This window comes from Amblyomma mixtum, chromosome 6, assembly GCF_055824585.1.
Source record: "Amblyomma mixtum isolate Tamu chromosome 6, ASM5582458v1, whole genome shotgun sequence".
Taxonomy (NCBI): Eukaryota; Metazoa; Arthropoda; class Arachnida; order Ixodida; family Ixodidae; genus Amblyomma; species Amblyomma mixtum.
This window is the reverse complement of record NC_143017.1, coordinates 123,418,184-123,431,692: the sequence shown is the minus strand read 5'-3', so window position 1 is coordinate 123,431,692 and position 13,509 is coordinate 123,418,184. Positions and strand designations below refer to the sequence as shown.

Below are 13,509 nucleotides of genomic sequence, written 5' to 3'. Positions count from 1 at the left end.
ATCCCTAATTATTTAAAGGCGTGTAGTCCGGCGTAATTAATATCTATATCAGATTTAGAATTCCGGAAATGCGGTTACCCACGGCGCTGTGGTCCAACAAATTTCCGCTATTTCGACGAGTTACGTGCACTGCAAAAGTTTCTTTTCCTGCAAGCTTCTCGAAAGTGCATGTATTTTGGTGAGATGTCAAAATGCATCTCAAAACGCCTATTTTTAATAGGTTTTAATAGGAACTCGAAAAGCCTATTTTTAAAAATTGTGTAAAATCTTAGGTAAAACACCGTGTATATGTAGCCTGGGAGACGTAAGTGTAGCGAAGTGGCGATTTATAGAACCTATTGCTATTATTCGCGCAATGTGTGGTGTTTTATTGTCGTTGACTTCAGCAACAGGCATTGGTAAGCCTTAAACCAACGACACTATTATAGCGACGTTCTTGGCGCTAAAGTGTGATCGAGCTGTGTGTGCATTGACGCAGAGTGTTTCGCACCTGGCGCTGCCGTAGCCGTTGTAATTTTAACTGACTGCCGCCGCGGTGGCTCAGCGGTTATGGTGCTCGGCTGCTGACCCGAAAGACGCGGGTTCGATCCCGGCCGCGGCGGCTGGAATTTCTTTGGAGGAGAAATTCTAGAGGCCCGTGTACTGTGCGATGTCAGTGCACGTTAAAGAACCCCAGGTGGTCGAAATTTCCGGAGCCCTTCACTACGGCGTCTCTCATAGCCTCAGTCGCTTTGGGACGTTAAACCCCATAAACCTAAACCTGTAATTTTAACTGATGCCTCTTCGCTGTATCGGCGTGGTCGTCTTTCCTCGCTGCCGGCGCGCGTGTACGGTCTCGCTTTTCAGCTAATCGCGGCGATACTGCGCCCGCCGCCGTCGAGTGCCCGGTGCCGTGACGATGACCGGACGTTTGCCAGTTCGTAGCATCGCTACGATGCAGAAGTGTAAAAACAAATACAATTTCAACTGTCGATCGCTCTAATACTACTGAGCATTTCTGTAAGTAGCAGGCTTGGCCTGAGCATGGATAGTGACAGTGTTCTTGTTTATGAAAAACCTTATCGCACTATTTTCTGACAGGTTGGTTAATGCCGCGGATTTCGATTACAAAACGACACAATTTCACCAGCAGCAAACATGTCATCAAAGCGGTGCAGAGCAAAAGCAGCGGGACTAAAAATTATGGCGTTCGTCTCTCCATTCAACTCATTGCTCGCGTTTTAGTCTTTAAAAGCTACACAGGGTTGCCTCGCCCCGCAGGTATCTTTTCGCTCGACAAGCCTAGTCCTCGGAGACTAAGAGTAGCCGTTGCTCGAAAGGACAAGAGAGAGGGAGGGAAAAAAGAAAAGAAAAAACAGGAACCCAATAGGCAGTTAACTTTCTCGGACGCCTTCGGGACGTTTGAGACGTCTTGCGGAGGTCCAGTGGAGCATCAGTGCCCACTGGGGAAGTTAACTTGCTACGCCCAGTAGGCTATCCTACATGTGAGAAAGGGAACAAAGGGCGAGAAAAGCAAAAGGGAGCAGACGAATGGGAGATCGGTTTTGCACTTGTCTGTAGGTCAATACCCTAAAGGTACACAGGGCACACACTGCAAGTCTAGAGCCTTGAATTCAACCCCAAGTCCATTAAAAATTTGAATAGCGCCTTCACAACGTTTTTCTCGGGACGAAAAATAGCTTTCAGCGTATCGCGCTACTCTCGTATAATTGTAGCAGGTCACGACAGGAGTCGAGGATCGGTAACCTCCGCTAGCTGCATGCCAAGCGCTCAGCTTCACACGAACAGAATCTGAGCGCAACCGGATGATTGAGGTACCCAATCGCAACGGTGCGAGGTTCCAAGTGTGCCGTATATGCTGAGCCTGATTTTCTGATGCGCCCTCTCAAGAGAGCCTTTACTTGTCTTCTGGCTCAGTTAATTTCTGCTTTCGTGAACTGCAAAGCGTCGGCTGCATTGCAGCGCATTAGGGTGGTTACAAGCATGTATTTCAACGCAAAACAATAGGATGGTTACAATAATGTAGTTCGCATCAAAAAGATATATCGGTAAAACGGTTATGAAAGAAAAAGCGAGTACGTCACTACCAAACGAAGCGTACAAAGCTTCTATTGAATGAACGTTTACTAGACTAGGAAGAGGGTCAGAAGTGTCCTTTACGAAACTTAAATAAAGTCTGCTAAAGCAGCTTCCCAACTGAAGTCGTTATGATATCGATGAAGTACTTCTGTCGTTTAAAGGCAGTTACATAATAACATAGTTTTTCAATGCAGACATTTGAATACTGACATAAATTGGCCCTCGGTTTGTTTACTGTGCCCAAGGCACAGGTTGCGTTTATTTAAATGGGCTAAAAGGATCTAGAGCGAAATAAGACGCATCGAAGACTTTACCGCTCCGCCATGTTTACGCGCTTGGGATTACTATTGAGACTGTAGCCTTACCTCTTAAGCCTAACTATTATAAGTCCGAGAATCTCGGCTGCTATTATCCTCATTCATATAATTCAAACACTCATAACAGCGCAGATTTCGTACGACGTGTAACCAAAAGCGCGCTCGTCGGTAGGTTGCTAAGCGAACATAAACGTAAACCCTGAAGAGTAATAAAAAAATAAAGCAGCTTAACGTATGCAATACCGCTACAGCCACAAAAGAAGCCCGACCGCGCAGCAAAGTGCAGGAAGGACAAGACGCTAAACAAAGCAAAGACGGCCGCTGCGAAACCCGGAAATAAAGTTTTCTTCTCAGAGCAAGCTTATTTGCTTTACAGCCAGCGCTGTTTGCACTGCACCAGCTGGAGCCGTGATTCTATTCCGACATTTGTCTAACTATAATTTTATAATAATAACTACCGTTTTTAGACCGCTCCGTACTTCTGAAGACTCTTCAAATACAAGGTGCATGCAGAAAAGGAAAGACTAGAAACCACGTCGGTGTGTGCTGATCTCAAAAGCTAACAAGCGCAAAAAAGGCACTCACTGCGCACGCAAACAGACGAGACGGAAATTAAAGTTCAGTCAGGGCAGGCTCCTCATCTGGTTCTGGTTCTCGTCTGAGGATCGTCCTTTTTTTCTTGCTGAGCATACAGTGCTCCACGAAGAAAGCCCTTTCTTCATTTCCTTTTTTTTTTGGCAAGGTTAGCATTGGGCAAATCATTGTTAGCTCGAAGAGTTTCTCGAGAAGTAGAAATAATCAAAGGTGACTTCAACTGTGAGCAACCTGTACACCGTGGCAGGTCGCAAATGAATGAGTGGTCGAGAGAGGTCACATGACCTTGTGACGTGATCATAGCGTGCCCAACGGGTTGTAAGCAACCTAGCTTCTAGGCAGCAGCATAGAAAGAAAATTGGAATTGAACATTGAAAAAAAAAATCTGATATATGCAAATGTCGGCATCGTCAAAACATAGTGGATACCTGCTACTGCAGCCAGCAGTTCGAACATGGCGGTTGACAGACCAAAATATGCAAAGAATAAAACTTCGTTTAGAAAGGCCTTTCGATGGGAGCAATGCGGGTGGCTCCGGAATTCATTTTTCTAGTTTAGGGCCCCATGGAGAGAGCTACCACACAGGCTTGGTCTGTAAGGCGAGCTGGACCTCCCGGACCGTGCACGTCAAGCATGCTTCCGACTGCTCCAATGTGGGACTTTTGTCAGAACGCACTGGCTGATTATGTTTACAGGTGCGTGCGGCGTGAGCCTCCAGCAGAAGGTGCGATGGAAGTGAAATCTAATGCCACCGTATTACACTTTTAAGCTGTCTTAAGCATCTTCATAGCTTTTTAACGTCATAGTTTTAAAGGCCCCGTTAAGCAGAAAATCCGATGTAGGCGTTCTCGGCACCGGCGCTGGGAGCGAAAAATCACGAGCATGCCTCCGGCGGATGGTCCCCAGAGAGCAACCTAGGAGGCAGGTGGGCACCTAGGTCACGTGACCATGTGGCCTCATCACAAACTGTCCTCCGGGTAGTGGGCAAACTGCCCACTGTGGCAGGTGGCACATAAATCAATGATTGGTCGCTCGGAAAGAGCAACCTGGGCGGCAGAAGGCCCATCGCTGGCAGCACCTCTCATCGCAGGTCAGTGGCGCGTCGCTTAATCGTTGAACCACTGCGCCGGGTGGGGTATGATGACTCCCAGGGATCTATGAATGTAAAGTGGAGAATGGCCTTCTGCATATATGAGAATTAAGTCATTACGCTATCGCGTCATACCATTAAGGCCGAGCTTAAGTGTCCCCTCCAATTTTTTTTTCGTCAAACCGAGCGTTTTAACAAGCCATTGACGTCTACGTGGCTTAAGTGGAGGGACGAAGTGGACCTGCGAGCCGCTAGCATGCGTTTCCAGCACTGACTTTCGACCGTCTGAATAAAGTGCGCCGACGCCATTTGTTAGACACAGTGGAACAGTGAAATGAACCTGTCAATGAATTAGGGGTCTTAAGGGGAGAAGAGGGCCTTAGAAATAAATCTTTATTAATGAAGTCACAACTATGAAATCATCATGGAACATGCATTTTTACGTGCCGATTCCAAATATGTAATTTAATTTTATGTTCAAGAAATACTTATGCACTTCTGCAATACGTTAGGTAACTTTTGCCGAGAGTTCGAAAGAAATTCTAGTGCAGGACGTTGTTAGATTGCGAGCCTTTGGTTTCTCTTGACATCTAGCGATGCAATAAGGGTAAAATTATCATCCTGCCAGTTATAGTTACAGGATCTTGAAATCATCAGTTTCTTCTTGTTTGCGAAGTGGCATATTCAAAACCCTGTAGCTGAACTTCTGTGATAGGCAGGATAATAATTTTGGCCTTCTTGCATAGTTTGATGTCAAGACAAGCTAATGGCATGTGTCCTAGCAAGTTGCCTGCAGCAAAATTTATTGAAAGCTCTCGGCAAAAAGTTAATTAACATAACATATAAGTGCACAAGGACTTGGCTCACATAAAATTAAATTGCATATTTTTAATCAGCACTGTTAAAGATGAGGTAGCATGGTCGGGCGCCGGAGAGAGAATGAAGGACGTCGGAATGTCCACGATTGGCGTTCCCGCGCAGTTCATGCGTTCGAACGTGCGTTCGCACGCGGTGTAGGGGAGACGCTCGCTCAACCGGGCAGACGGACGCGGCTTCCGTGGCAATCCAGGCGCTCACCCAACGCGCGTCTCGGGGTTAGTCGGCGTTCCGCTGCAGCCATGCCGTTTTCATCCCCACGACGAAGGCGAAAGGTAACAGACTGCCCCGCCGGGGGAAGGAGGTCCCGATGGACAGGGGACAGCATCCGCTGCCCGGAGGGATGTCGCCTGAGGCTGGTCTTAACCGGAGTCGGTTGTCTCTCGGCGGTTCTGGAGCTCAGCGCACCCCGAAGGCTTCCTTTGCACGCGCAGGTTCACAAAGGGCACTGCAAAGTGACTCGTGCTCCTCTAGCGTTAGAACCTCGCCGAAAACCCAACCGCTGAGTCAGCAAGCACGACACAATCCCCACTAAGCAATGCCAGGCTCTTTCCCTCTTACAAAGCCAATTAATCCCTGGGAGTAGTCCAGGAGCACTTAGAAAATGCCCACAAATCGGCACATTACACTACAAAGCGTATCTCAATTTAAAACAATAAACAAAACCAATTGGTTCAAAATCCTACATCAGGAAAAAAAAACACCAGCAAACAGCAACTTTGATGCTGATTCTTGTGCTAGGGACCTCGACTTAAGCCATCGGCGTTGCCGTTGAGACTTCCCCTTTATGTAAACCTTGCATAAACCCGCAAGGCTTCGCTCAAAATCAGACAATGCCATAAAATCAAGCGACTCCAAGCGCTTATGCTAGTGGCCTACAATGACCCGTCTGGCTAGCACTTCAAGTTTTAGCGGACGCGGCTACAAATGGGCACCACTAGTGCATGTTTCAAAACAATCTTTATCAAAAGAAACGCTTCCAATGTAAACAACGCGTCCGAAACCTATTCCTGCTCAAAACTTTTTTTCTGCACTTTTTTTTCTGCAAAACTTTTTTTCTGCAGGAATGGCTCAAAAAAGAAAAAGCAAACAGCTGAGACATCCTCGGAATCCGCTGCTAACGAGCCGCGCCGCGGCTCAAAGGGGTCGCCTATTCTTCAACCGCGCCCTGCGCGGTCGCACACCAACAGTCGCTTTAGCAGCAGACAATTGACAAAAATCGAGGGGCTTAGCTGCGCTTTGACACCTGCGAGCCCCAGACGCCATGTAACTAGGATTTGTTCCGCACCCCGGCCGCGCGTCTTCAACACGCGAGCAGCGTCTGAACAGTTGAATGCGAGGGGGTGACGGTCGCGTATGAAAGAAACGCCTACGAGAACTCCTTTCTCGATTCGGCAATGTCCTTCGACTGGAACGCGTTCTGCGGCGTTCTTTCATGCGGTAGCTGGGCGTCCTTCTCTGCGACCCGCTGCGAGGTTCACACGTCCTGCAAGAAGTACCGCAGGGTCGCCACAACGGGTCAGGTGGCTTTCGTTTTTTCTGAACGCGCACAGTCAGTCTGGCCCTTTTTCGGCACCTGTCGCGTTTGGAGTACCGTGATGACAGCCTCGGACGATTACGCTGCTGGCCGGCCTTTAACTTTACAATGTCCTTGGCCCGTACTTCGTCCGTTCTCTCGAGAGCACCCCTCGTCTTGGCTCTCCTTGCGCGTGGTCGCCTTCCTAAAACTGCCTTCGCAGAACGGCCCTGCGCGCCTCCCTTTCTCGCGGTGTCCTCACCCTCCGCATCTTCTCTCTGACGCAGCACCGAGCCGTATTTCCCGCTTAAAGGCCCGTTCACACTTGCCCAAAAATTCGGCGAGCGAAGCGGATTCGCTCGCCGCAAAAACAGGGGCCTGTTCTCACTTGTTCACGCGCGGGCGAGGCGGATCCGCCGCGCCACTGCTGTTTCTCGCTTTTCCAAACCGCGTCGCTGCTAGCGGCATTAACAGATATAGTGAGAAAAGAGCATAAATTTACGCTGTCTACGTACCATAAGCGTATGCATGCTTACGTACGTTAAACGCAGGCTCATTCTCACTTTTAGTTAAGCGTATGCTAGCACAAATGCAAAAATAAACTCAGCTGTAGTGGCGCCATCTGGCTGTCAGGGCGGGAACCATTACTGTCAACAAGCCGACTCTGCTGTTAAGCCTAGAAGCGCCGGACTCGTCACTCTGAATAAAAAAAGAAATCAAATTTATCACTTATACGTTTTCTTGGAGGCGAGGTGAGAGGAAGCGAAAGACCTGTGCCGCATTTCTGGCCAGTGAACGCGCTGAAAAAGGCAGCAACAAGGAGAATGCAATCCGAAGCGGGAGGTCCGGCTTGGAAAGGCGCCGCCATGTTTGTCGCCGCGCGGCGGAAATGGGTCCGCCCGATCGCCCTCGCCGCGCCGCTTTCCGCGTCGCTCGGCGTCAAAAGCGGCCGAATCCGCTTCGCTCGCCGGATTTTTGGGCAAGTGTGAACGGGCCTTAAGTTCGAATTATCGGCTCGTGCTTTCGGTGAGTCACCGCAGGTCGCAGTAGCCAGCTGTCCCGACAACATTTTACCTCCTTCTGAGCAGAACTTGCTCTCCTGAGGCTTGCTATTCGATCCTACTACCCTAACGCTCTTGCCCAGAAATTGAACTATGCGACGCTGTTCGGCTAACGTAGCGTTGTTGTCCTGGGTATTACCTTCTCGATCGCAGCAATCAGCCTCCTTCCCGGAAAGTGTATGCTTCTCTGGGCTCAAAACCAACGCATTGCCCCTTTCCTTATTCCTAGGTGGTGGTGGTGAAAAACATTTATAATGCAATAAATATTTAGAGAGAGGTGATTGGGGTAGGCCCTATTGGCCCTTTCCCCGAACAATACTAGGTGGAGCCCCTATTCCGGGGCCCCATTGGCAAGCAACGCCGCCCGCGTCCGGTGAACCAAGGCCTTTTGGGTCTTTAGGTCCTGACAGCCGAGCAGGGCCGCCTCCCAGTCCTCTCTGGTGGGGTTGGGGTTGGGGGGGATAGATGGGTTTGACTGACACGCCCAAACCATGTGGAAGGTGTCAGCCACCTCCCCACAGAACTGGCACGCGCCATCAAAGGATGGATTGAAATGTTTAAGCACCGCCGGGCACAGTACAGTGTTGGTAAGAATTTTGATGAGGAGGCGCTCGTCAGCGCGATCCAGACCCTTACAAGGGGCCGGGTAGCGCCGGTGCTCCTCCTTGTAGTAATCGGTGATTTGTTTGAATGTAATGGCCAGATTGTCTGATTGGGAGTACCCTTCCAAGGACAGGGAGATAGCCCGGGGAGAGAGTGCGCGGGCGGCCTGATCGGCCTGTTCGTTTCCCTGGAGTCCCTGGTGACCGGGGGCCCAAATCAGGTTGCGTGGAGTTGGATCTTCAGATCGACAGCTATATTCCAGTATGCGCCAGGCAAGCGGGGGAGCCCAGCCCAACTCGTAGTTCCGACAGGCCCCTCGCGAGTCGCAGTGCCTACATTATCCCCCGAGCCCTCACGGCTTGCGGATCTGCACTCTTCCTCATTGCTAGCTTTAGTGCCTACATTATCCCCCGAGCCCTCACGGCTTGCGGATCTGCACTGTTCGCTAGCTTCTTGACCGAAATCAGCGGCCCTCGCTGCCGAAGTGGCCTTTCTTTCCTGGACCAAACCTGTCCTATGCCTCCACTTCTGAGCAGCAGCCTTGCCATCCGGCGACTGAGCTGAGATCCTAACTCGGTCCCTGACACTCTCGCGGTGTAGCTTACCACCGTCAATATGGCTTCTGAAATCTGCCTCCGCGGGAATTCGAAAGTATCGGAGGAGCGCACTTTTAGTTATCGCATAGTCGTGGGCATCCTCGTCAGACTACCTCGCCCAGACATTTCTGGGTTCACATGGGAGAAATCCCATCAACACTATTGGCCAATAACTCTGGTCTAGCTGCTCCTCCATGCAAATTCTCTCAAAATTTTCCAGAAATGTTCTGAAATTTTCGCCTTTTCTGAAAAAACTTAAGCGAGATCGCGCTCTCATTGCTCTGATCGCGTTCAGTTAACGCGTGAGTTCCCGCATCTCTCTCTCGTATTCCTGTTCCCGCAGCTCTCTTTCGCGTTCCTGTTCCCGCAGCTCTCTTTCGCGTTCCTGTTCCCGCTGCTCTCTTTCGCGTTCCTGTTCCCGCTGCTCTGTTTCGAGTTCCTCATCCCTTTTCTTTGCCAATTTCCTCTCCTCAATGGTCTCAAGGCATTCCGCAAGCTCGTCATCTTCAGCCTCCAACGCAAGAATAGCCTTCAGCAGTTCTGGTTTTCTGAGTTTGTCTGAGACATCCAGACCCAACTCTTTTGCAAGCTCCAGTAATTTCGGTTTGCGCAGCGTCTTCAAATCCATGGCTGCTCCTGCTGATTTCGCTACTGCCCGCTATTGTCTCGCTGCAACTAACCCAGCAGCAACGACAACCGAATTACCAGCTCTGTTTCTGACACTAAGAAAAGCCTGGCAAAACTCAGCAGAAGAAAGTTCGGCACTCACCAAACCCCGCAGCCAAGAATCCAGCGCAGTCGTTCCGCTGCAGGCAACCAGTCAACACACAGGGCTCGTTGTACTGCCTCCGACTCGCCGTTCAGCTGCTCAGCATCCCTTTGACCAGATCTTTCCGCTGGCGTCCGTTGTTTCGCATCCCACCGCTGCCACCAGTTTGTTAAAGATGAGGTAGCATGGTCAGGCGCCGGAGAGGGAATGAAGGACGTCGGAATGTCCACGAGCGGAATGTCCACGAGCGAACGTGCGTTCGCACGCGGTGTAGGGGAGACGCTCGCTCAACCGGGCAGACGGACGCGGCTTCCGTGGCAATCCAGGCGCTCACCCAACGCGCGTCTCGGGGTTAGTTGGCGTCCCGCTGCAGCCATGCCGTTTTCTTCCCCACGACGAAGGCGAAACGTAACAGCACGCAAAAATACATGTTTCTTGAAGATTACATTATTGTGACTTAATTAACAATTGTTTTTTTCTAAGAAGAGCTTCCCCCTTTAAATGAGCAGCACGAACGCATAAGCTTCTGAGCACAAAGGAAGCGACGCTCAATGTTTTATACTTTAGTGATGTACGCTCTTCTTTCCCGCATCGTCTGGATGACCGCATGTCCTATTGTGTTGGAGGGCTCATAAGCTGAAACGATGAGTCTTGATTTTACAAAGCCGCCTCCTGTCTCCCTGAATAATGAGTCACCTCGCACTGAGTTCTTGCTTTGTGGTTAATTGCAGGTAATTTCATTATGACTTCTCAGTCAATCAGAGTTAGAGGATAAAGGAGTGTGGTCCACAATTGTGACGTATTCTGTATGTAGCCCTGTCACTACATCCGAGAAGCGCAAACAACAAATTCCAGTGATGTTGACGGCGCGCACGAAGTGCCACCTAAGACCTGTAGTCTCACTTGTTTATCACTAACTCATTCAACCTTTCAAATCCATCTACGCTCACAAAACTAGCATTGCCCTTTTAGAATCTAACTAAGCGGTATGCAGTGAAGTTGAGCATTCTTCCATCGACCAATCAGGAGCCTGATCCCGCTGTGTCGCCTGTCGACTAGACTTCTATTCATTGCGCACTTACTATTATTCGTTTCTTCGTGGCACTGCTGAGTCGACAGCACGAGTTGACCGCATGATCGCACAGTGGCGTCACCCAGCGTCGGATCCGGAACTGCTCGACAAGAGCGGCGACAGGTTGCTGGAGCAAAGCTGCAAGCGGACAGGCAAGGTCTGTCCACACTAGAGGAGGACCTGTTCTCTTTTCTTTTCGCTCGCCCTGCGAGTCACACGGCGCCCGTTCCAAATGAGGACCGTCCCGACGCAAGCCTCCCTTCCCCGTACTCCATCGCACGGCTCAGCACGTGGAGACCAAGAACCGCTTGCTACGCCATGGACGCGAGTCCCGGATCCGAGGGATTACCGCGAGCTGCCGGCCGAGCAATTTCTGGCCGCCGAACGCAGCGACCCAACAGAGGCGACACAGGAGGCGAGGAAAGGGAAAGGGGGTGGTGGGAGGAGGGGAGACGAGGAGATGAAAGGAAGCGCGCATAGGCGAGGTGCTTTGGGCCGCTTCCCCCGTTGCTTAATGACCGGCTTTGCAAAGAGGAGCACGCGGCTCCTCCCCTATTAATTTCCGACTTCCGGCGGCGGCTCTGCCGCTACTCGGCTCGGGTGTTTAGCTACCCGGGTCGGGCAGCGAGAAAAAAGAGAAAAAAAATTGCTAATTAGCGTCGTGAGAGCCACCGTCTACCACAGCGGGAGAAGGGGACGCGGCTTGCTACGCTTGTGGATACAGTGCCGGGTTGCTGGTTGTTACTGCTTCAGTTTAGCGCAGCGCTGTCAAGCCCTAGTAAGTGTACACGTGTGGGATGAAGTGTAGCGAAGACGGGAAAAAGGGGGAGTTTTGTGTATACCTGGCGCCAACAGCTGGGAAGGGCTACGCGCTGGAGTGTTTACAGAACTTTGGTGGAGGAATAGTGATTATGTGCGTAATACGGTAGGGGCAAACTCTTCTACAGAGACAGAGTATAGCCCCGATAGCGCTTCACTTGTCGCTACTGCGGCCTAATATGAAAGAACTTGTTTCACTGAGAGAAGGCTTGCGGGAGGACTTTATGAGAAATACCCCATCTCTTAGAAAGACGTTGTTTCAGTATAAGCAATTTAATAGCAGAGCGGAAGCATAGACTCCAGGAACGCAACATTATATTTCTGTAAGCTGTTTAATTTGCCTCTCTGACGGAGTAGTGTCTGCTAACCTCAAAAAAAAAAGAAGAGTACCCTTATTAGAAACCAAGGCACAAATATTGGCCTCCGATGAGAACGACGTGTTCTGCAAGGTGACCAATATTAACTCCGAAAGGCGAACACTGGTGCTGATTTTGGCCCTAGGTCCCGTAGATCATTTTTAATATTTCGAGTGTTACCTGTTTGTTTTAAACGTCTTTTCTAGCGATCATATGAAGGATTCTTAAAAAGTACACTGTGGAGAATTCCATGCAATTGTTGTTCTCAGTAAGAAATGATTTGCTCCCTCTTTCTGGCTGTGGTGCCGTTTGTGCGGCAGCGAAAGCCGTACTTATTGGCGAGAAAATTGGATTTAAATCGCACAGCAGACGGGCGCCGGGGCGAAACGCAAGGACACCCGTCTTCTGTGCCATTTCAGTGCACGTTAAAGATCGCCAGGTGGTCGAAATTATTCCGGAGCCCTCCACTGCGGCACCTCTTTCTCTATTTCTTCTTTCACTCCCATCTACCTCCCTTCCCTTACGGCGCGGTTCAGGTGTCCACCGAGATATGGGAGCCAGATACTGCGCTATTTCCTTTCTTAAAAAACCAAAAGCCTTCTTGCAGTCGATTCGAACTCGTGACAACATTATCAGAACGATGGTGAAGGTGCTGGTGGAAAACTTTATTCTTATGAATAAAAGACGCAAATGCGGTTCAATAAGAGGCCCATATTCTAGGGCCTCAGCAGCACGGGCCACCCCTACGGCTACCCCATTACCTCAAGCTGCGATGCCACGTCCGAGCGGGCCAGTGCCTGCGTCCATCGCTCAGCAGGGGGCCTGGGGCATGCCCAGATGGTATGAAATAGGGTGCGTTGGGCCCCACACCACGGGTGGGGATGGGGTACAAGATGGGATCGGTCAACGCCTCGAAAGGGGGGTTCTTGCAGTGTAGACAAGTCTTGAATGAGGAGGGTGCGACCAGTAAGGGTGGTGGCTAAACGGTGAAGTTGATCTGCTAACATGATATCCGCTCGTTCACGGAAAGCTCTTGTTCGGCCCAAGGCATGGAGACTGAGTAGAAGTGCTCCGAGGGGGTGCGTCGCTTCTGTGATCCGCGCCTAAAAATCAGTGTCGACTGACGCATTTTAGTCGCCAAACCAGCCGACGATGATGACGCCTGTATTTCGTTTTTCGGTCTTTTATAGCTTACAGGTGTCGTAATTGCGAGCAAAGTGACAACCGTGACAGGTGGCAGATAAGTTAATGATTGGTCGTGAGGGTTTGCTCGGGAAGAGCAACATAGGTCGCTCAAGCTCCACCGAAGGCTACACCTGCCATCGCAGGGCAGTGGCGCATCGCTTAACAGCTGCACCACTGAGCCAGAAGGGGTATGGTGGTGGTGAAAACATTTATTACGAATGAGCAGGAGGTATGTTTGGATCAGCCCGTAAGGGACCGATCCTTACAAACACTAGGTGGAGGTCCCTAGTATGGGACCCCAGTGGCGGTTGCCGCCGCCCGGGCGCGCCCGACTAAGGCTTGCTGAGGACTCCCATCGATCTGTGAATGTAAAGTACAGAATGACGAGTTTGGCATATATGAACATTAACCCATTAACGCTATAGCATAATGCCCATAAGGTGGAACTTGTTGTCGTTGCTTTAGCGGCATGGCACATGCCCACTACGGGGGATATTCCGGGCTCAGTGAGGAGAGCCAAGTGAAGAGGGTAAAGTGAACTTGAGTGGCTCCTCCATTTTTTTTTTTTCATCGACT

At 50.3% G+C, this 13,509-nt stretch overlaps 1 long non-coding RNA gene across 3 annotated transcripts in view; it reads right to left on the bottom strand.

Annotated features, from left to right (window-relative positions):
* LOC149340270 (uncharacterized) overlaps positions 1-10,883 on the bottom strand; it is a 37,471-nt gene extending 26,588 nt beyond the window's left edge. The window contains exon 1 of one of the 3 annotated variants that reach the window (XR_016283844.1): positions 10,584-10,883. This is a non-coding gene — a long non-coding RNA (uncharacterized LOC149340270). Of the gene's footprint in view, positions 1-5,157; positions 7,318-9,501; positions 9,659-10,583 lie in introns of those variants that run through there. The other 2 variants (XR_016283842.1, XR_016283843.1) reach the window with 2 other exon arrangements.
* Between the last annotated feature and the right edge of the window lie 2,626 nt (positions 10,884-13,509).